The 23944-nt window shown below is 48.4% G+C and overlaps 1 protein-coding gene across 3 annotated transcripts in view; it reads left to right on the forward strand.

Annotated features, from left to right (window-relative positions):
- SMPDL3A (sphingomyelin phosphodiesterase acid like 3A) overlaps positions 1–23944 on the forward strand; it is a 163918-nt gene that overhangs the window by 43614 nt on the left and 96360 nt on the right. Inside the window, exon 1 of one of the 3 annotated variants that reach the window (XM_056563301.1) lies at positions 384–446. The exons of the other annotated variants lie outside the window; for them this stretch is intronic. The gene's annotated coding sequence lies outside the window, so the exon portion shown is untranslated. Of the gene's footprint in view, positions 1–383; positions 447–23944 lie in introns of those variants that run through there. 3 annotated transcript variants of the gene reach the window in all.

Raw genomic sequence — 23944 nt, forward strand, 5'->3', positions numbered from 1 at the left:
CCACCGCTAGCCGGTGCCTGCTGAAATCATTCAGCAGGCACCCTGGCACATCGCCCAGGGGGGTCCTGAGACCCCCCCATGTCGGCGATCAGAGAAAATCGCATGTCGATTCAGACATGCGATTTTTCTCTAATTCCGGGCTGATCGGGTCTCTGGTGACCCGATCAACCGGAAAATAGGGCTGATCGGAGTTGTCAGCAACAACCTCGATCAGCCTAAAGGATTGGAGTGAGATCGCAAAGCTGCGATCTACTCCTATCCCCTGCCATTACTCAGAACGGAGTTCTGACCAATGGCAGCGCAGGACAGGGGGTTGCCATGGCAACCCCCCGTTCTGCCCGCCCCTGGATGTCGAGGGGCTCTGGGAAGAAGATGGAGGCCGTACCTGCAGGAGAAGATGCCTGGGGACCTGGGATCTTCGCTGGAGCCTGCAGGATCCTGATCAGGTAGGGAATCGACAGTGGGGGGGGGGGGGGGGAATTGAAAGTGAAAGTAAATCGATCTTTACTGTGGCAACCACTAGGGGGGCCAAACTGCAACTCCCAGCATGCCCAGAGAGCTAAAGGCTGTCTGGGCATGCTGGGAGTTGTAGTTTTGCAACATCTGGAGGGTCACAGTTTGGAGACCACTGTTACAGTGGTGCCCAAACAGTAGCCCTCCAGATGTTGCCAAACTACAACTCTCAGCATGCCTCGACTGCCCAGGCATGCTGGGAGTTGTAGTTCTGTAACATCTGTCCCTTCAGATTTGGCAATTTTCATGACATTTTTGAAAATTGCTGCTCTACTTTGAAGTTACAATTAGAGAGCTTCAAAGTTAGAAAAATGCTAAATTTTCCAAATTTTCATGAAATTTTGGGATTTTTCACCAAAAAAGGATGCAAGTAACGCCGAAAATTCACCACCAAAATAAAGTAGAATATGTCACGAAAAAACAATCTCAGAATCAGAATATTCGGTAAAAGCGTTTTCGCGTTATTAATTTGTAAAGTGACGGTGGTCAGAATTGCGAAAAAGGGCTCAGTCCTTAAGGTGAAAAAGGGCTGCGTCCTTAAGGGGTTAAAGGTATCTCCATCACTTTTTTTGATCGCTAAAGTCCAAAAAAGAATAAAAACCGCCAGCAAAAACACCAAAGTTAAAACCCACATATCATTTTTCTTGGTGTTTTTTCACTCCCACAGACTTCTATGGGAGAAAAACCATGATTTTGAAAAAAAATAATAATCGCCAGTGGTTCAACATGCTGCGATTTTGGAAAACCGCCAAGGAGCTGAAAAACACCAAAAAAGAGTGAAAAAAAAAACACCAAAAGGATAGAAAAGAAAAAGAAGCCAAAGTGAAAAAGGCCAAGCGGAATAAGAATTTTGCGATTTCTCATTGATTTACAGCTAACATCTGGCCGCAGCTTTTTTTTGGCCGAAAAAACGCCATGCGGCAGAATTGGTGTTTTTCTTGGCGTTCCCCTCCCCCCCAACCCCCCCCCCCCCCCCAAAAAAAAAAAAATAAGTAGAAAATTAGATAAGTGTAAGGCTGGAATTCCACTGAGGATTTTCAAACAAAAACGCCAGAGAAAATGCTCATTTTGCGGCGCGGCGTTTTTTCTGCTCAAAAATGCCGCGTACAGATGTTGGCTGCAAGCCAATAGTAAACTGCAAAATGCCAGATCCATTTGGCGTTTTTTCAGTTTGGCTTTTTTTTTTTTTAAATCTTTTTGGAGTTTTTCAGCTATTTTGGGCTCAGAGGCTGGTTTTCCAAAACGCCCTACAAAACCTAGTTTGGCGTTTTTTGCACAGAAAACGCCATGTTGGTTTTAACTTTGGGGTTTTTGCTAGTGGTTTTTATTCTTTTTGGACTTTAGCGATCCAAAAAAGTGGATTTTTTTAATATAATTTTGTAGGGTACCATTAAAAAAAATTATAAAAGAGATACAGTAGTGATGTAAAAAATTGTATTTAACTAAATGTTTCTTTTTTATAATGAAATGTTTACTAATTTTTAAACAGGGATCAATTTATGTGGATGGGTAGGGCATTAAAAATGTAGCTGACAATAATAAAAATGTAGTGTGTGTGTTTTAAACTTTTTTTTTTATACATTGTTTAGGTAGTACTACTACTACTCCCAGCATAGAACACACTGTTCCATCATGTAAGTAGTAGTAGTAGTAGTACATGTACTAATTGACAGATTGCCCCAGGTCCATTGCGATCCTTCTGTATAATGTATAGATGTGGCCGGCCACTCTTCTATGGTCCCCTGCACTGCCGTATATATACACACCTATTCATATTTCCTGCAGAGAGCTGTGATTGTCCAGATGGTTCCAGCCAATCACAACTCTGTGGGAAATATAAATAAGTGTGTATATACGTCAGAGCAGGAGACCATAGAAGAGCGGCAGCCCGCATCTATACATTATACAGGAGGATCACAGCGGGTGTCAAGGAGGGACACTCGCTGCGATTTGTCTATTAATGCAGGTACTACAGCTCCCAGCATGGAGCAGAGTGTGCTCCATGTTGGGAGCAGTAGTATCTGTAGTTAAGGACAGATCACAGCACATGTCACTCCTGACACCCGATGCGAATGTCCTACCTGTTGCAGAGAAGCGGAGCGTCTTTCTCCTGCGCTCCGCATCTCTGCACTATACTCCAGCCAGTGATATGAATAGAACATCACTTATTCATATTTCCCGCTGAGAGCTGTGATTGGCTGCAACCATCCGGCCAATCCCCATTCTGGGCGGAAAATATGAATGAGTGATGTGAATTTTTATTCACATCACTGGCCGGCCCGGAGTATAGTGCAGAGATGCCAGCGCTGTATAGAGCCGCTCCGCATCTCTGCTATATCATGGACATTCGCATCGGATATCAGGACTGACACCCGGGGTGATCTGTCCATTAGTACAGGTACTACCACTCCCATCATGGAACAGTCTGTCCCATGCTGGGAGTAGTAGTACTAACTAAAAAATGTTTTTAAAAAAAATGCAAAAAAAAGTGAAACACACACTTTATAAAAAATTTAGATACATTTTGTTACAGAAAAAACATTAAAATTGTTAAATACGTTTTTTTTACATCCCTACTGCATTTTTTTTAAATTTTGCTACCCAACTAATTTTTAAGAAAAAAAAAACACAAAAGGGGCCACAAAAGGCAAATGCCACACAAAGGTAAAAAGGCAAGAAAAAAAACGTGGCAGTTTTTCTGCCATTTTTAAGCCTAAAAAAACGCAGAGCTAAAACCTCAGTGGAATTCTAGCCTAATAATGTATTTTTTAAACTGCCCCTCTCCCAATAAAAGCCCTGCGTTATCATAAAAAAAAAAAATCATATACATGCTAGGTATTGCCATGTCCGCAATGACGTGTACTATAAATCGGTAATGCTAATTATCCCGCACGGTGAACGCCGTAAAAAACTAAATGACCATGCAAAATGGCCCAATTTTTCTGCAAATAGCGGAATAAAAAAGATCAATAGGTGTATAGCATGTGTCGCAAAAATGAAAAAAGTAGAGCTTGTCCCACAAAAAATGAGCCCTCATTCAATGGTGTCAGACGAAAAATAAAAATAAGTTATGGCTGTGGGAAAATGATAACACAAAAGAGGGAAAAAATGAATTTTGCTCAGAAAAGGAAAAAGAACATAATATGCCATATAAAATGGGTATCGCCATAATCGTACCGACCCACAGAATAAATATAACATTACATTCACCACACAGTGAACACCATAAAAAAAAAAAAGTTTTTTACAATATTTTAGAGTTTTTCACAAAATATGCTGCATGTGTCAACAACAATGAAAAATAGCAAGTTTACATGGGGGTGGGATCTCCGTAGGCTTTCAGCAGATGTTCAACAGTGGAACTTCCCTGTGAAATTCCACAGCAGAAAATCTGCTGTGGAGAGCCCACTGCTTTCGAACTTGCAGCGAGAAACACGCTGAAAGTTCGCAATAAAATCCACCCGTGTGAATTTACCCAAAGGGTACGTTCAGTTGAACGGATTTACAGCGTGTATTTCGTAGCAGATCCGCCGCTGAAGGACCTCTGTATGCTGCCTTTACATGTGCCTGCTCGGAGCGGCAATATGCCGCTACGAGCAGACACAGCGATGTTCGAGTCGCCATGCGCAGTATACTCGCACATCGCGGCAGCTCTCGGCCTAGCTCATAGAGCACATCGCACATCGCTTCAGTGTGTCTGCATGTAGCGGCGTATTGCCGCTCCGAGTAGGCACATGTAAAGGCAGCATACAGAGGTCCTTCAGCGGCGGATCCGCAGCGTAAAATACACTGTAAATCCGCTTGTCTTAACGTACCCTAAAGGAAGGATTTATACTTCTACTTCCTGCTGGACATCCACTTTGGGCTTTGGCTCAAAAACTGCCGTAGCAGTTTAATTAAAAAAAAAATGTCAAGTGTAAACCCAGCCTTAGGCTATGTTCACACAGCGGAATTTCTGAACAGAATTCCTTTGAAAGATTCCGCTTGGAATGGGATTCTGCTGCACTGTGCACACCGCAGAATTTCCGTCAGATATTCTGTTGATTTCAACGGGATTCTGCTGCGATGTGCACACATGCAGAATTTCCATGCCAGATGTTTCTGGCACAGAAATTCCATTTTCTTTGTCCGCAGAAAGAATGAACATGTAAATTTTTTCTGCGGACCCCACGTGGAATACATAGCCAACTATGAGACAGTGCATTGTCCATATATATTGACCATATAGTGGCTGAATGGCACAGTGTGGAGGTGTTGGCAGCATGAGGACACCATATAGTGGCTGAATGACACAGCTTGGATGAGGCTGAAGCATGAGGACACCATATAGTGGCTCAATGACACAGAATGGAGGTGTTGGCAGCATGAGGACACCATATAGTGGCTGAATGGCACAGTGTGGAGGTGTTGGCAGCATGAGGACACCATATAGTGGCTGAATGACACAGCTTGGATGAGGCTGAAGCATGAGGACACCATATAGTGGCTCAATGACACAGAATGGAGGTGTTGGCAGCATGAGGACACCATATAGTGGCTGAATGGCACAGTGTGGAGGTGTTGGCAGCATGAGGACACAATATAGTGGCTGAATGACACAGCTTGGATGAGGCTGAAGCATGAGGACACCATATAGTGGCTGAATGACACTGCATGGAGGTGTTGTCAGCATGAGGAGACCATATAGTGGCTTAATGACACAGCATGGACATGTTGGCAGCATGAGGACACCATATAGTGGCTGAATGACACAGCATGGAGGTGTTGGCAGCATGAGGAGACCATATAGTGGCTGAATGACACAGCATGGACATGTTGTCAGAATGAAGGCACCATATAGTGGCTGAATGACACAGCTTGGATGAGGCTGAAGCATGAGGACACCATATAGTGGCTGAATGACACAGCATGGAGATGTTGGCCGCATGAGGAGACCATATAGTGGATGAATGACACAGCCCGGAGTTGCCAGCAGCATGAGTAGGCACTAGGCCTTCACAATCCCTAAGATTAAAAATTTGAATTAAGAAATTTAAACCAAAGATTTTGGATAGCGGGTGCTACCTATGAGAAAATTTGAAATTACCAAACCCAGGCCCCACAGCGGCATCAGTAACCCATATATTGCCTGAATGACACAGCCTGGAGTTGGCTGATGCACGAGTACACACCAGGGCTTCACAATCCCCCCCAAAAACACCACAATTTTAGAAATTTTTGAAAAAGATTTTGGATAGCGGGTGCTACCTATGAGAAAATTTGAAATGAACAGACCCAGGCCCCACAGCGGCATCAGTAACCCATATATTGCCTGAATGACACAGCCTGGAGTTGGCTGATGCACGAGTTCACACCAGGGCTTCACAATCCCCCCCAAAACACACCACAATTTTAGAAATTTTTGAAAAAGATTTTGGATAGTGGGTGCTACCCAGGAGAAATTTTGAAATTAACAGACCCAGGCCCAGCAGCGCCATCATTTTTTTATTTGAAATTTAAAACAACCTTTGCGTGTCCCGGACCCCAGCGTGTGGGTACGAAGGACCAAATCCAACAAGCCCCAGATTTAGGTGAAACGTCTCCATTGCCCTGACCGGCCATTGTTTCCAAGACTTCTCGCCAAGGCAAACCATGTGAAGAACAGCGTGACACCGCCGTCACCTGCACACATGGAAGTGCCACTGAGACTTGTCCGGGCAGTGGAGGCTTAAGACACAGAGGAGGATGTGGAGGCGGAGCAGCACACTGTCGCAGGACCAACGGGCTGACAGAGTGTAGCAGGAAGCAGCATTGAGTACACACCAGGGCTTCAGAATCCCAAAGAAAAAACAACCATTTTTAAAATAATTTTAAGAATATTTAGAACAGTGGGTGCTACCTATATGTTGCATGAATGACACACCCTGGAGTTGGCTGATGCATGAGTACACACTAGGGCTTCACAATCCCTCAAAAAAAACACAACAATTGTAGAAATTTATGAAGAAGACTTATGGATAGCGGGTGCTACCTATGAGCGGGTGCTACCAATTTTTTTTGAAAATGTTACTTAAAAAATCACATCCAACAATCGTTCAATGGTGTAATGGTTATTATTTAGCATATATTTAGCTACTGCTAAACTTCCAAAAATTAAAGGCCCAAGGCCAGAAGCATCAGTAAGGCAAGTAGTTCCTGAAAGACACAGGATGAGCCAGGAGCAGGCAATCGCAGTACCAAAGAGGGTTCCATAACCCTAATTGATAACCCAAGAGGATTTCATAACCAACCATAATTGGGAAATGTTGGTGTAGCAGCTTGGTCAATCTACTCTGAGGTATCTGGCATTGGTGGCTGGAAATCCTGGCTGATCCATCCCTGCTTCATCTTGACAAACTTCAGTCTCTCCACATTTTTAGTAGACAGACTAGTTCGCCTTGGGGTGACTATGGCCCCGGCCGCACTAAACACCCGCTCTGATGGCACACTACTGGCCGGGCAGGACAGCTCTGCTAGTTGTGGCCATAAATCAAGTTTGGCTGCCCAGAAGTCCAGCGGATCTTCAATGGTTGTTGGCATGTCCATGTATGGCACCACCTGCTGGTTCAGGTCCTGCTCCATGTCTACCTGCTGCTGGTGAGTTGCTTCACTATGCGGGCGAAGAAAGCTACTCATCAGTGACTGTAGACTCAGGCTGCTGCTGATTGAGCTGGTACTGCTCCTCCCGCTCCTCCCCTCCCCAGCAGCTATGGCAGTGGAAGGTGAGCGCAGAGGGCCCCCCGAGTCAGACCTGGGAGTGGATGGACCATGTGGCCGATAGGCATCAGCCAACTAACTACGCGGAATCTCTCTGTAATAGGTCAGTTTGTCCTCCCTCTCAGTGGGTGTAAAAAAAAAAAAAGCCCCCATTTTGGGACGGTAGCGAGGGTCTAATAAGGTGGAGATCCAGAAGTCATCCCGCTGACAAATTTTGACAATTCGGGGGTCACTACGCAAGCAACTGAGCATGCATTGTGCCACTTGCGCCAGTGGCTCGGAGGGACTACCTGATTCCATCTCCACTGCATACTGCCACGGTGTGTCTGGGTCCTCTGTCCCAACTTCCTCATAACCCTCCAGCTCCTCTGGCTGCTCCTGCTCCTCCTCTCCTGTCTGAAGACTAGAAACATCGGCCATCTCATCCAACCTAAACTGTGATCCGCTCTGCCCCTCATCATCCTCCTCCTCCAGTTCAGCCCCCACAGGGCTCATGTAGCCTTGAGATGTAGGCGCAACGTCTCCATTGCCGTGACCAGCCATGGTTTCAATAATTTGTTGTAGGAAATGTAGGAGTGGAGTTACGTCGTTCATGGCGTAATCCAGGTGACACAAATAAGGTGGCTTCCTCAAAGGGCCTCAGCAAACGGCAGGTGTCACCTATGAGCTGCCACTGGTTCACATTGAAGTTACACAGGGGAGTACTCCTATCTGCTTGGATCAACCAGAAATCGGTGATGGCTTTTCTTTGTTCGTATAGTCTGTCCAACATATGGAGGGTGGAATTCCAACGTGTGGCAACGTCACAAATAAGACTATGTTGTGGGATACCGTTCTGACGCTGCAGCTCAAGGAATGTGTGCTTGGCGGTGTACGAGTGGCTGAAGTGCATGCACAGTTTCCTTGCCGTTTTCAGGATGTTTTGCAAATGGGGTGAAGACTTTAGGAAGTGCTTGACAACCAGATTCAACACGTGTGCTATGCAGGGCGCATGTTTCACACATCCTTGTCGCAGCGCGGACACAATGTTCTTCCCGTTGTCTGTCACCATGGTTCCCATTTCCAGATTTCGTGGAGTAAGCCATACTCGGATTTCTTTATGAATGAATTTTAGCAGTTCCTCCCCTGTATGACTCCGTTTGCCAAGGCAAACCATGTGGAAAACAGCTTGACATCACCGCACCCTACACACATGGTACGATGAAGGGACACCGAGATTTCTATGTGCAGTAGAGGCAGAGGACACGGGGTAGGATGAGGAGGCAGCGTCGCACACTGTAACAGGGCGAGAGCTGGAGGAGGAAGCAGTGTGACCTGTCCAAGTTGCCGTTGTGGCTGTGCAGGAACCACATTTACCCAGTGGGACGCAAAAGACAAGTATTGTCCCTGCCCTTAGTTACAGCTCCACACGTCGGCGCTGCTGTGCACTTTTGAACACACCGACAGGCTCAAGGACTGGCCCACCTTCTCTTGTACAAACTTATCCAGGGCTGGTACTGCCTTCTTCGCTAAGAAATGACGGCTTGGGACTCTCCACCTCGGCTCGGCACAAGCCATCAATTCTCTGAAAGGTGCAGAGTCCACCACTTGAAAAGGAAGGGACTGCAGCACCAGCAACTTGGACAGGAGCACATTCAACTTCTGCGCCGTTGGATGAGTGGGCGCATACTGTTGTCTCTTGGACATGGCTTCACCGATGGATTGTTGGCAGAATGGCTGACTAAAAGCGGGAGAAGCAGGAGCATCTGGAGCGACAGAAGTAGGGTTTGACACACATGTCCCTTCAGCTGAGGTACTGGAGCCTTGGCTGGATGAAGGAGGGAGCGGATGGCCACTGGGTGATGCAGCTGGCTGGACTACTACATCGGAGCCACAGTTCTCCCAGGCATCTTTATGGTGGCGAAGCATGTGTTGACGCAGGGCCGTGGTGCCGACATTGGGACCCTGGCCACGCTTCACCTTCTGCCGACATCTTGCATGTGGCTACGTGAACCTCCTCCGGATGCCTGATGAAAAACTGCCACGCCGCCGAGTAGCTGATTTTCCCACCTACAGTCCGCACTAATTGACTGCTACTGGCGCCGTCTCCAGGAACACCTGTTCCACTACCTCCCGGAAAGGTAGGCTGCCGCGAAGCAGGCACGTTTGGCTCCAGAATTTCGACTCCCGCCACCATGCTGACTGCCAACCGTGCTACCACCTTGCTGGCTCAGCTGCTGCCTTGAGGGCAACCTGCAACTGTCTTCTCCTGATGATGGTGAAGCGCCTTCTGCACCCGTCTCCCAATTGCGATCGGCTTCATCATCCTCAACAGTTGTCTGCACGTCACTGATGTCCTCCTCAGATTCCCCAACAGTGTCTGCTTCAGGACCCTGAACCCTTTCAACACCGCCTCCCATGTCACTCTCCGCATCACTACTTGGCCGCCTAGCGGAGCAAGCGGCGCATGTCTCCTCCCCTTCTTGGCTTGGCAGTAGCTGCTGACTGTACTCTATTAGATCGTCCTCAGTGAATAGAGGAGCTGAGCCCACAGCATAAGATACTTCTCTAGGAGAGGGAACAGCATAGGACAAAGGCAATGGGATAACAGGGACTGCTCCCTGGCCATGTCAACTGAGGGTTGTGTCTGAGGAACCCCTAGACTTTTGACTGGGGGTGTCAGATGTCACTTGTGATGAAGTGGATGAGCGTGTTAACCAATCGACGACGGCAGATGGGTTGCTTGTCAAGACATGACCGCTGGCTGATAACGGGAGCTCAGGCCTCTCGCTGCGACTCCTGCTGCCACTCACCCCTAGTCTGCTGCCAACTCTGCCTGAAGTATTTAGGCCTCTCCCACTCCTCTGTGCACGTCCTGGCACTTCTCTGCCTGACATACTTAGTACGTATATGAGGGTATTACAATACGCTGCACTACTCTTTAAACAGTATTTGTCTAGAACAGCAGCAGGTGATTACTTATGGCTGTCCTTTCACAGTATGTGTCACGATTTGGCTGGCTGGAGGTGGATCCTCTGTGCCAGAGAGGGATTGGCGTGGACCGTGTTGGTGGACCGGTTCTAAGTTGCTACTGGTATTCACCAGAGCCCGCCGCAAAGCGGGATGGTCTTGCAGCGGCGGTAGCAACCAGGTCGTATCCACCAGCAACGGCTCAACCTCTCTTACTGCTGAAGATAGGCGCGGTACAAGGGAGTAGACAAGAGCAAGGTCGGACGTAGCAGAAGGTCAGGGCAGGCAGCAAGGATCGTAGTCAGGGGCAATGGCAGGAGGTCTGGAACACAGGCTAGGAACACACAAGGAAACGCTTTCACTGGCACAATGGCAACAAGATCCGGCGAGGGAGTGCAGGGGAAGTGAGGTATAAGTAGGGAGTGCACAGGTGAACACACTGATTAAGCCTGCTGCGCCAATCAGTGGCGCAGTGGCCCTTTAAATTGCAGAGACCCGGCGCGCGCGCGCCCTAAGGAGCGGGGCCGCGCGCGCCGGGACAGGACAGACGGGGAACGAGTCAGGTACGGGAGCTGGGATGCGCATCGCGAGCGGGCACCTCCCGCATCGCGAATCGCATCCCGGCTGAGAGGGATATTGCAGCGCACCCGGTCAGCAGGTCTGACCGGGGTGCTGCAAATGCGAGGATGCTGCGAGCGCTCCGGGGAGGAGCGGGGACCCGGAGCGCTCGGCGTAACAGTACCCCCCCCTTGGGTCTCCCCCTCTTCTTTGAGCCTGAGAACCTGAGGATAAGACTTTTGTCTAGAATGTTGTCCTCAGGTTCCCAGGATCTCTCTTCTGGGCCACAGCCTTCCCAATCCACCCAAAAAATTTTTTTCTTCCTGACAGTCTTGGAGGCCAGAATCTCCTTCACGGAGAAGACGTCAGAAGAACCGGAAACAGGAGTGGGGGAAACAAGTTTGGGAGAGAAGCGGTCAATGACGAGTGGTTCAAGGAGAGAGACATGGAAGGCATTGGGAATACGAAGAGAAGGAGGAAGAAGGAGTTTGTAAGAGACAGGGTTAATCTGGCACAAGACTTTGAAAGGGCCAAGATAGCGTGGTCCCAGTTTGTAACTGGGGACACGAAAGCGGACATATTTAGCGGAGAGCCATACCTTGTCTCCGGGAGCAAAAATGGGGGGAGTTCTTCTTTTCTTATCGGCAAATCTTTTCATCCGGGATGAAGCCTGTAAAAGAGAATTTTGGGTCTCTTTCCATATGGTGGAAAGATCACGAGTCACTTCATCCACAGCGGGCAAACCAGAGGGCAAGGGAGTAGGGAGGGGGGGAAGTGGGTGACGGCCGTACACCACGAAAAATGGGGACTTAGCAGAAGATTCGGAGACTCTGAAGTTGTATGAGAATTCGGCCCATGGTAGAAGATCTGCCCAGTCATCCTGGCGGGAGGAAACAAAATGCCGTAAATAGTCACCCAGGACCTGATTAATTCTTTCTACTTGCCCATTGGATTGGGGATGATAAGAAGAAGAGAAGTTTAATTTGATCTTGAGCTGTTTACAGAGGGCCCTCCAGAATTTAGACACGAATTGGACGCCTCTATCCGAGACGATATGCGTGGGCAAACCGTGAAGGCGAAAAATGTGTACAAAAAATTGCTTTGCCAACTGAGGCGCTGAAGGAAGGCCAGGAAGAGGAATAAAATGTGCCATCTTGGAAAATCGATCAACGACCACCCAAACAACTGTGTTGCCACGGGATGAGGGTAAGTCCGTAATAAAGTCCATACCAATCTGTGACCAAGGCTGTTCGGGGACAGGCAGAGGATGAAGGAGGCCAGCAGGCTTCTGGCGAGGAGTCTTATCCCGGGCACAGACAGTACAGGCCCGCACAAAATCAACAACATCAGTCTCCAGAGTCGGCCACCAATAAAAATGAGAGATGAGTTGCAAGGATTTTTTGATGCCCGCATGGCCTGCGAGGTGGGAGGAGTGTCCCCATTTGAGAATCCCGAGACGCTGGCGTGGAGAAACGAAGGTCTTCCCTGGAGGAGTTTGCCTGATGGAGGCTGGAGAAGTGGAGATCAGACAGTCAGGAGGAATGATGTGTTGCGGAGAGACCTCTACTTCAGAGGCATCAGAAGAACGAGAGAGGGCATCGGCCCTAATGTTCTTGTCAGCAGGGCGAAAATGAATTTCAAAGTCAAAACGGGCAAAGAATAACGACCACCTGGCCTGGCGAGGGTTCAGTCGTTGGGCAGACTGGAGATAGGAGAGATTCTTGTGATCAGTGTATATGATAACTGGAAATTTTGATCCCTCCAGCAGGTGCCTCCATTCCTCAAGCGCCAATTTAATGGCCAGTAGTTCTCGATCCCCGATGGAGTAATTTCTCTCCGCCGGGGAGAAGGTCCTAGAAAAAAAACCACAAGTCACAGCATGCCCGGAAGAATTTTTTTGTAGAAGGACAGCTCCAGCTCCCACTGAGGAGGCATCTACCTCCAATAGGAAGGGTTTAGCTGGGTCAGGTCTGGAGAGCACGGGAGCAGAAGAAAAGGCAGACTTGAGATATTTAAATGCGTCTTCCGCTTGGGGAGACCAGGATTTAGGATTGGCATTTTTCTTGGTTAAAGCCACGATAGGAGCCACAATAGTGGAAAAGTGTGGAAAAGTCTGTAATAATTGGCGAACCCCAAAAACGTTGGATAGCACGGAGTCCGGAGGGGCGTGGCCAATCTAAGACGGCAGAGAGTTTATCTGGGTCCATTTGTAGTCCCTGGCCAGAGACCAAGTATCCTAGGAAAGGAAGAGATTGACATTCAAAGAGACATTTCTCCATTTTGGCATAAAGTTGATTGTCCCGAAGTCTCTGAAGAACCATGCGGACATGCTGGCGGTGTTCTTCTAAGTTGGCAGAAAAAATCAGAATATCGTCCAGATAAACCACAACACAGGAATATAGGAGATCACGAAAAATTTCATTAACAAAGTCTTGGAAGACGGCAGGGGCGTTGCAAAGGCCAAAGTTCATGACCAGATACTCAAAGTGTCCATCTCTGGTGTTAAATGCAGTCTTCCATTCGTCCCCCTCCCTGATGCGGATGAGATTATAAGCACCTCTTAAGTCCAGTTTGGTAAAGATGTGGGCACCTTGTAAGCGATCAAAGAGTTCCGAGATAAGAGGTAAGGGGTAGCGGTTTTTTACCGTGATTTTATTAAGTCCGCGGTAATCAATGCAAGGACGTAGGGAGCCATCTTTTTTGGACACAAAAAAAAATACAGCTCCGGAAGGGGAGGAGGACTTGCGGATAAACCCCTTTTTTAAATTCTCCTGGATGTACTCCGACATGGCAAGAGTCTCTGGAGCAGACAGAGGATAGATTCTGCCCCGGGGTGGAGTAGTACCCAGGAGGAGGTCAATAGGACAGTCATAAGGCCTGTGAGGAGGTAAAGTCTCAGCTTGCTTTTTGCAAAAAACGTCAGCATAGTCCAGATAAGCCTTAGGAAGACCGGATACAGGGGGAACCACAGGGTCACGGCAAGGAGTACTGGGAACCGATTTAAGACAGTCCTTGTGACAAGAAGTACCCCAGTTCTTGATTTCTCCTGTGGACCAATCAAGGGTTGGGGAATGGCGTTGAAGCCACGGTAATCCAAGAAGTATTTCAGAAGTGCAGTTGGAGAGGACCAAAAATTCAATTTTTTCGTGATGAGGTCCGATGCACATTAGGAGAGGTTCCGTGCGGTAACGCACGGTACAGTCCAATCTTTCGTTGTTAACAGAATTGATGTAGAGGGGTCTGGCGAGACTGGTCACCGGAATGTTGAACCTGTTGATGAGAGAGGCCAAAATAAAATTTCCTGCAGATCCGAAATCCAAGAAGGCCATAGCAGAGAAGGAGAAGGTAGAGGAAGATATCCGCACAGGCACAGTAAGGCGTGGAGAAGCAGAGTTGACATCAAGAACTGTCTCACCTTTGTGCGGAGTCAGCATACGTCTTTCCAGGCGGGGAGGATGGATAGGACAATCTTTCAAGAAGTGTTCGGTACCGGCACAGTACAGGCATAGATTCTCCATGCGGCGTCGTGTCCTCTCTTGAGGTGTCAAGCGAGACCGGTCAACTTGCATAGCCTCCACGGCGGGAGGCACAGGAACGGATTGCAGAGGACCAGAGGAGAGAGGAGCCGAGGAGAGAAACCGCGTCGTGCGAACAAAGTCCATATCCTGGCGGAGCTCCTGACGCCTTTCGGAAAAACGCATGTCAATGCGGGTGGCAAGAGGAATAAGTTCATGCAGGTTAGCAGGAATTTCTCGTGCGGCCAGCACATCTTTAATGTTGCTGGATAGGCCTTTTTTAAAGGTCGCGCAGAGGGCCTCATTATTCCAGGATAATTCGGAGGCAAGAGTACGGAATTGGATGGCGTACTCGCCAACAGAAGAATTACCCTGGACCAGGTTCAGCAGGGCAGTCTCAGCAGAAGAGGCTCGGGCAGGTTCCTCAAAGACACTTCGGATCTCCGTGAAGAAGGAGTGTACAGAGGCAGTGACAGGGTCATTGCGGTCCCAGAGCGGTGTGGCCCATGACAGAGCTTTCCCAGACAGAAGGCTGACTACGAAAGCCACCTTAGACCTTTCAGTAGGAAACTGGTCCGACATCATCTCCAAGTGCAGGGAACATTGCGAAAGAAAGCCACGGCAAAACTTAGAGTCCCCATCAAATTTATCCGGCAAGGATAATCGTAGGCCGGAAGCGGCCACTCGCTGCGGAGGAGGTGCAGGAGCTGGTGGAGGAGATGGTTGCAAAAGCTGAGGTAATAGCTGATGTAGCATCACGGTCAGTTGAGACAGCTGGTGGCCTTGTTGCGCTATCTGTTGCGACTGCTGGGCGACCACCGTGGTGAGGTCGGCGACAACTGGCAGTGGGACTTCAGCGGGATCCATGGCCGGATCTACTGTCACGATTCGGCTGGCTGGAGGTGGATCCTCTGTGCCAGAGAGGGATTGGCGTGGACCGTGTTGGTGGACCGGTTCTAAGTTGCTACTGGTATTCACCATAGCCCGCCGCAAAGCGGGATGGTCTTGCAGCGGCGGTAGCAGCCAGGTCGTATCCACCAGCAACGGCTCAACCTCTCTGACTGCTGAAGATAGGCGCGGTACAAGGGAGTAGACAAGAGCAAGGTCGGACGTAGCAGAAGGTCAGGGCAGGCAGCAAGGATCGTAGTCAGGGGCAACGGCAGGAGGTCTGGAACACAGGCTAGGAACACACAAGGAAACGCTTTCACTGGCACAATGGCAACAAGATCCGGCGAGGGAGTGCAGGGGAAGTGAGGTATAAGTAGGGAGTGCACAGGTGAACACACTGATTAAGCCTGCTGCGCCAATCAGTGGCGCAGTGGCCCTTTAAATTGCAGAGACCCGGGACAGGACAGACGGGGAACGAGTCAGGTACGGGAGCCGGGATGCGCATCGCGAGCGGGCGCCTCCCGCATCGCGAATCGCATCCCGGCTGAGAGGGATATTGCAGCGCACCCGGTCAGCAGGTCTGACCGGGGCGCTGCAAATGCGAGGATGCTGCGAGCGCTCCGGGGAGGAGCGGGGACCTGGAGCGCTCGGCGTAACAGTATGTAGGCCCTTGACAGATTAACAGGTACACAATGGTGCAATACTTGGATGGACGTATGCGGTATGCTCTGATGAGGGCAGTAATATGCGCAACTCTACGCAGAAAAAAATCTGTATTTTTGTAAATCACCAGCCGGTGCAGTGCCGTAGATTGCAATTTGCCATAGAATGTAATGGAGTGACTCAGCACTTTTTTTTTGGCTTGAGCGCATCATTACATTCTATAGGCTGACACTCTCACACCACCCCCCAACCATTGGTTACTGTGGGGGCTGGGGGGGGGGTGCGAGTGTCACGTGACATATTTAATCATCACGCATCGCAGCTCACCACAGTCTCACTTGGGCTATCACAGGGAGAGGATCTCTCCCTGTGATAACCGAAGCTGCACGGAGCTCTCATTGCCTCTGTGGCCCCCGCCAGCGCGCTTGATCGTCATCGCTATCGGGATCCCTATGCCCGGTAGCGCTGTCATCCACTTGCCTCCCACCAGCGCCATCGGTCGACAGCGCTATCGGGATCCCTATGCCCGATAGCGCTGTCAACCACTTGCCTCCCTGCCCGCTGCTCTACTCCCCATCCCCTGTTAACTCTCAGGGAATGAGGAACAGAAAGTAGAGCAGTGGGCGCAGCTAAAGTAGTACTGCGCATGCGCAGCACTACGCAAATAGCGTAGGTAGGTAGATTAGTGTAGGTTTTAATTTAGCATAGTTTAGTCGCCACAACTCCCAGCATGGGAGTTGTAGTTTAGGACAACAATTCCCAGCATGCCCGGACAGCTAAAGGCTGCCCAGGCATGCTGGGAGTTGTAGTTTAGGACTACAACTCCCAGCATGCCCAGACAGCTAAAGGCTGCCAGGCATGCTGGGAGTTGTAGTTTAGCTTAGATTAGACAGCAAAGGGACTACAACTCTTAGCATGCTCAGGCAGCCAAAGGCTGCCCAGGCATGCTGGGAGTTGTAGTTTAGCTTAGATTAGACAGCGAAGGGACTACAACTCCCAGCATGCCCAGACAGCTTAAGGCTGCCCAGGCATGCTGGGCGTTGTAGTTTAGGACTACAGCTCCCAGCATGCCCAGGCAGCTAAAGGCTACCCAGGCATGCTGGGAGTTGTAGTTTATCTTAGATTAGACAGCGAAGGGACCACAACTCCCAGCATGCCCACACAGCTGAAGGCTGCCCGGGCATGCTGGGAGTTGTAGTTTAGCTGATGGGACCACAACTCCCAGCATGCCCAGACAGCTGAAGGCTGCCCGGGTATGCTTAGAGTAGTAGTGCAGTGAAGGGACCACAACTCCCAGCATGCCCAGACAGCTGAAAGCTGCCCAGGCATGCTGGGAGTTGTAGTGCAGTGAAGTCACCACAACTCCCAGCATGCCCAGACAGCTAAAGGCTGCCCAGGCATGCTGGGAGTTGTAGTTTTACACAGGTATAAAGTAGTTAGCGTAGTGTTAGAGCGATTTTAGCGTAGTTAGCATAGCGTTAGCTCAATTTTAGCGTAGCTTTAGTTTAGTGTTAGCACAGTTTTACAGTTTTTAGCGTAGCATAGTTTTAGCGCAGTTGTAGCGTATTTAGCATAGCGTAGTGTTAGCGCAGTTGTAGCGTAGCTTAGTGTTAGCTCAGTTTTAGTGTATTTAGCGTAGCTTAGTGTTAGCGCAGTTTTAGTGTATTTAGCGTAGTGTAGTGTTAGCGCAGTTTTAGTGTATTTAGCATAGTGTAAGCGCAGTTTTAGCATATTTAGCGTAGCTTAGTTTTAGCGCAGTTTTAATGTATTTAGTGTAGTGTAGCATTAGCACAGTTTTAGCATATTTAGTTAGCATAGTCTTAGAGTAGTGAGCGCAGCGTAGTCTCAGAGTAGTTAGCGTAGTGTAGTGTTAGTCAAGTTCTAGCATAGTTGGCGTAGTTGTACACGGGTGTAGTGTAGCTAACTTAGTTTTACAGGCAGATGAAGTGTAGTTTAGAGAGTTTAGCATGGGGTGTAGCTTAGCTTCGTCATAAAGTGAAGGGGCTACAACTCCCAGCATGCCCAGACAGCCAAAGGCCGTCCGGGCAGGATGGAAGTTGTAGTTTTGCAAAAGTAGTAACCGCAGTTGTGCTCTGCTACGTTAATGTAGTATACGGCCACCTGTATAGATGGCTGTATAAGGTGATCGCAAGGCCACTTGCCCACCTCCGTTCCTGCTCCGTCACTGGACTCTTAGCAATGCAGGAAGACGACGGAGCTGGAACAGGGGTGGTAAGTTAGGCTCTCCAATTATTAACTCATTTTTTTTGTGTTTTTCTTCTCGTTTCAGATACGTGAATGCAGAGGACTACATCGGAATCGGTGGATTACGACGATGACCTGCATTTTTTTCTTTTCTTTTAATAAAAGGGTTAACGAGGGCTGTGGGGGAGTGTTTTTCCTTATGAAAATGTTTTAACTTGTGTGTGCTTTTTTTCTTTGTTATTACTTTACAGGCTTAGTAGTGGAAGCCCTCTTGTAGACGGAGTCCATTACTAAGTCGGGGCTTAGCGTTAGCCCCAAAAACAGCTAGTGCTAACCCCCAATTATTACCTCGGTACCCACCGCCACAGGAGTACCGGGAAGAGCCGATACCAACAGGCCTAGAGTGCCAAATATGGCGCTCTTGGGCCTAGGCAGTAACAGGCTGGCCTTATTTAGGCTGGTGAGGGCCAGTAATGATGGTCCTCGCCCACCCTTGTAACGTCAGGCTGTTGCTGTTTGGTTGGTATTTGGCTGAAAATGAAAAGACTGGGAACCACACACATTTATTTTTTTTTTTTTATAAAAAAAAAACAAAAAAACGTGTGGTTCCCCGTCTTTTCATTTTCAGCCAAATGCCAACCAAACAGCAACAGCCTGACGTTACCAGGGTGGGTGGGGACCATTGTTAGTGGCCCTCCCCAGCCTAAATAACGCCAGCCTGTTACCGCCTAGGCCAAAGAGCGCCATATTTAACGCTCTGGGCCTGTTGGTATCGGCTCTTCCCACTACCCCTGTGGCCTTGGGTACCGGGGTAATTATTCAGGCTTAGCGCTAGCTGTTTTTGGGGTGAACGCTAAGCCCTGACTTAGTAATTGACTCCGTCTACACGATGGCTTCCACTACTAAGCCTGTAAAGTAATAACAAAGAAAAAAAGCACACTCAAGTTAAAACATTTTTATTAGGAAAAACACTCCCCCACAGCCCTCGTTAACCCTTTTATTAAAAGAAAAGAAAAAAATGCAGATCATCGTCGTAGTCCACCAATTCCGATGTAGCCCTCCGCATTCACTTATCTGAAACGAGAAGAAAAACACAAAACAATGGGTTATTAACTGGAGAGCCTAACTTACCACCCCTGTTCCAGGTCCGTCATCTTCCTGCGTTGCTACAAGTCCAGTGATGGAGCAGGAACGGAGGTGGGTAAGTTGCCTTCTGATCACTGTATACAGCCATCTATACAGATGGCTGTATACTGCATTAACGTATCAGAGCGCAACTGCCTCTGCTACTTTTGCAAAACTACAACTTCCATCCTGCTCGGACGGCCTTTGGCTGTCTGGGCATGCTGGGAGTTGTAGCCCCTTCACTTTATGACTAAACTAAGCTACACCCCACGCTAAACTCTCTAAACTACACTTCATCTGCCTGTAAAACTTAGTTAGCTACACTACACCCGTGTACAACTACGCCAACTATGCTAGAACTTGACTAACACTACACTACGCTAACTACTCTAAGACTAAGCTGCCCTCACTACTCTAAGACTACGCTAACAATGCGCTAAAACTGTGCTAACACTACACTACGCTAAATACGCTAAAACTACGCTAAGACTACACTACGCTATATATGCTAAAACTACGCTAACACTACACTAAAAGTGCGCTAACACTACACTACGCTAAATACGCTAACACTACACTGAAAGTGCGCTAACACTACACTACGCTAAATACGCTAAGTATGCTAGCACTAAGCTACGCTACAACTGCGCTCACTACGCTATGCTAAATACGCTACAACTGCGCTAACACTATGCTACACTAAAAACTGTAAAACTGCGCTAACACTAAACCAAAGCTACGCTAAAATTGAGCTAACGCTACGCGAACTACTTTATACCTGTGTAAAACCACAACTCCCAGCATGCCCGGCAGCCTTTAGCTGTCTGGGCATGCTGGGAGTTGTAGTCCTAAGCTACAACTCTCAGCATGCCTGGGCAGCCTTAAGCTGTCTGGGCATGCTGGGAGTAATAGTCCCTTCGCTGTCTAATCTAAGCTAAACTACAACTCCTAGCATGCCTGGGCAGCCTTTAGCTGTCTGGGCATTCTGGGAGTTGTGGTGCCTAAACTATGCTAAATTACAACCTATACTAATCTACCTACCTATGCTACTACTACTACGCTACTACTTTAGCTGCACACGCATACACAGCACTACTTTAGCTGCACACGCATACACAGCACTACTTTAGCTGCACACGCATGTGCAGCACTACTTTAGCTGCACCCACTGCTCTACTTTCTGTTCCCCATTCCCTGAGAGTTAACAGGGGACGGGGAGTAGAGCAGCGGGCAGGGAGGCAAGCGGTTGACAGCGCTATCGGGCATAGGGATCCCGATAGCACTGTCGACCGATCGCTCTGGCAGGAGGCAAGTGGATGACAGCGCTATCGGGCATAGGGATCCCGATAGCAATGGCGATCGAGCACGCTGGCGGGGCCACAGAGGCCACGAGAGCTCCGTGTAGCTTCGGCTATCACAGGGAGAGATCCTCTCCCTGTGATAGCCCAAGTGAGACTGCACTCGCACCCCCCCCCCAGCCCCCGCAGTAACCAATGGTTGGGGGCTGGTGTGAGAGTGTCAGCCTATAGAATGCAATGGAGGCGGAGCGCTGATGCCGAAAAAAGTGCTGAGTCACTCCATTACATTCTATGTCAAATTACAATCTACGGCACTGCACTGGTGAATACTATTGTTTGGACTTTCACAGTATGTAGGCCCTTAACAGATTAACAGGTACAAAATGGTACATTACTTGGATGTACGTATGCGGTATGTACTGATGAGGGCAGAAATAATCGCAACAATACGCAGAAAAAATCTTTTTTTTTTGTAAAACACCAGCCAGTGAATACTATTGTTTGGACTTTCACAGTATGTAGGACCTTGACAGATTAACAGGTACAAAATGGTACAATACTTGGATGTAGGTGTCAGGGTCCGGACTAGCGGCTGCTGAAGACACTGGAGGTGGATCCCCTGTACCAGAGAGGCGATGACGCGGGCCGTACTGGGGAATCAGTTCTAAGCAGTTACTGGTGTTCACCAGAGCCCGCCGCAAAGCAGGATGGACTTGCTGCGGCAGTAACTACCAGGTCGTGTTCCCCAGTAGCGACTCGACCTCTCTGGCAGCTGAGACTGGCGCGTTACACAAGGACTAGACAGAGGCGAGGTCAGACGTAGCAGAAGGTCAGGGCAGGCAGCGAGGTTCGTAGTTAGGGGCAACAGCAGAAGGTCAAGGTACACAGGCTTGGGACACACTAAACGCTTTCTCAGCGCACAAGGCAACAAGATCCGGCAAGGAGAGGAAGGGGAAGTGGGGTTTTATAGGTTAGGGAGTGATAGGAAGTGATTGGGCCAGGCACCAATTAGTGGTGCATTGGCCCTTTAAATTTAAGCAAGTCGGCGCGCGCGCGCCCTAGGGAGCGGGGCCGCGCACGCCAGGAGGAAGCAGACGGGGGCGAGAGGTGAGTGAGACGGGGCGCGACCCGAGGGCGGACACGAGCCGTGCCCCGGATCGCGTCCCCTCCGGGGACCAGAGAGCAGCGCTCGCGGTCAGCAATGCCGACCGGAGCGCTGCTGACAGAGGAACGCCGTGAGCGCTCCGGGGAGTCAGCGGGACCCGGAGCGCTCGGCGTGACAGTAGGTATGCAGTATGCACTGATGAGGGCAGAAATATGCGCAACAATATGCAGAAAAAATCTGTATTTTTAAAAAAAAAACACCTGCAGGTAATTACTTTTGCCAGGAGTCAGGACTTTCCATGTATCTAGACTTGTTACAGATACAGAATAGTAGACTGCTTTGATGTAGTCATGTGGTATGCACGTAAAAGGGCAGACAAATGCACCACAGTCCGCTGAAAAATAACTTATTTGTGAACAGCAGCAGGACCCAACAGTGCAGCACCACAAAAAAAAAAAAAAAAAAAAAAAAAAAAACTGTGGTAAACCCTAAATTGCACTTGGTCACACAATTCTGAGCAGCAGTTGATTTGTGGAGCAAAAAAAAAAAACACTGAATTGCGCTGAAAAATGAGATAAGATGGTTGATAAAGTTCAGGCAGCTTGGAGATCTGTCAGCTGACAGCTATCTGCCCCTCTCTGCTGCAATGCTCAATAACGTGAATAAGAGATTTATATATCAATGATCCTTCTCAGTGAGAACAGCACAGCACTCTACACTCCTGTCTTTCTCTAATGCTGATGTGACTAGCAGTTGCAGTGTAACGCTGTGGTGTAAGCAATTCACACACACACACGCAGTCCCGTCCTCTCTATCTCTGAGTGCATGGATTAAATGAAGAGAGGCAAGATGGCTGCCGATTATATAGGGCTGTGACATCACAGGGGTCAATTAATGCTGATAGGCTGCATCTCACATGTGATTCAGGGTCATCCCACCTACCTTCATTCCCGCCACAGTTTCCCGCCCTCCCATAATCCCTTGCCCCATGTACTGACATGTGGATCTGCCATTTAAGATCTCTAATAGCCTGGAACGCTGTAAAATGGAGTTTAATGAAGCGATTTGCGCGTTCGAATCACGGCGATATTCGCATTCATTGCGACTCGAATTTTTCATAAAATTCGTAACGAATTCGGGTTTGTCAGCTTCGATTCTCTCATCTCTAGGCATCACGTCTAATGACTGCAACATAATGCAATTACAATGAATTTCTGGTCATCAAGCTTGATCTCAACAATAACAAAAAGTCACGGCAGATAGATGCAATTTTCCATCATGCATATAGCCTTATCCTGTAAATTTAAAGTAAGGATGATGATGGTGATAATGATTTTTTTTTTTTATTGACCTATTCGCTCCAGTTACAGGGGAAATACAGACTCTTGATGCACACTGCAAAACTGATTTGGTCTACTCCTACTCCTGCTCCTACCCACCAATCTTATGATCACTGAGATGGAGGCAAAAGGCCTTATGGCTTTCTGCTGAGCTGTGTACACAGGCGGCACTTATAGAGCACTATGTATACAACTAGAGATGAGCGAATCGAAGCAGACGAACCTGAATTTGTTACAAATTTCTGAATTTATTCAATTCGCAACGAATGCGAATATCGCCACGATTCTATCGCACAAATCGTTTCATTAAACTCAATTTTACAGCGATCCAGGCTCCAGGACACCTAAAATGGCGGGATGCTGGGAAGGCGGAAATGTGAGACAGGAACCGAGGAAGCCGTAATGACCCTGAATCACATGCAGGATGCAGCCTATCAGCATTCATTGACCCCTGTGTTGTCACAGCCCTAAATAATCGGCAGCCATTTAGTGGCTGCTCATTTCATGCCATACACTGCAAAGATAGGACGGACTGCGTTTCTGTGTTACATATAGATGCTGAATTGATTATACTGCAGCGTTCCACTGCCATCTGCTATTTACATCAGCATTGTGGACAGAGAGAAGTGCAGTGCTTATTGTCACTGAGAAGGATTTTTACGCCATTAACCTCCCAGTCACCTCATTCAGCATTTTATCAGAGAGGGGCAAATAGCTTTTCATTGCCTCATATATATCAAGAAGCTGCCTGAACTTCATGAACCTTATCACAGGAGGCAGGAAAGATTTTTCAGCGCAATTCTGTGTATTTTTTTCCCACAAGAAATCATCTGCTGCCTATACTAGTCTGTAGAAGGGATAAAAACCAGTTCACACCATTCTTAACACTCTGTGACAGTGCAATTTAGGATTTAATCCCCCCCCCCTTTTTTTTTGTGGTGCTGCACTGTTGTGTCCTGCTGCTTTGCAAAAATACGTTTTTTCAGCGGACTGTAGTGCATTTGTCTGCCCTCATACCACGTGCATACCACATGCATACATCAAAGCAGT

Source organism: Hyla sarda, chromosome 3, assembly GCF_029499605.1.
Source record: "Hyla sarda isolate aHylSar1 chromosome 3, aHylSar1.hap1, whole genome shotgun sequence".
Taxonomy (NCBI): domain Eukaryota; kingdom Metazoa; phylum Chordata; class Amphibia; order Anura; family Hylidae; genus Hyla; species Hyla sarda.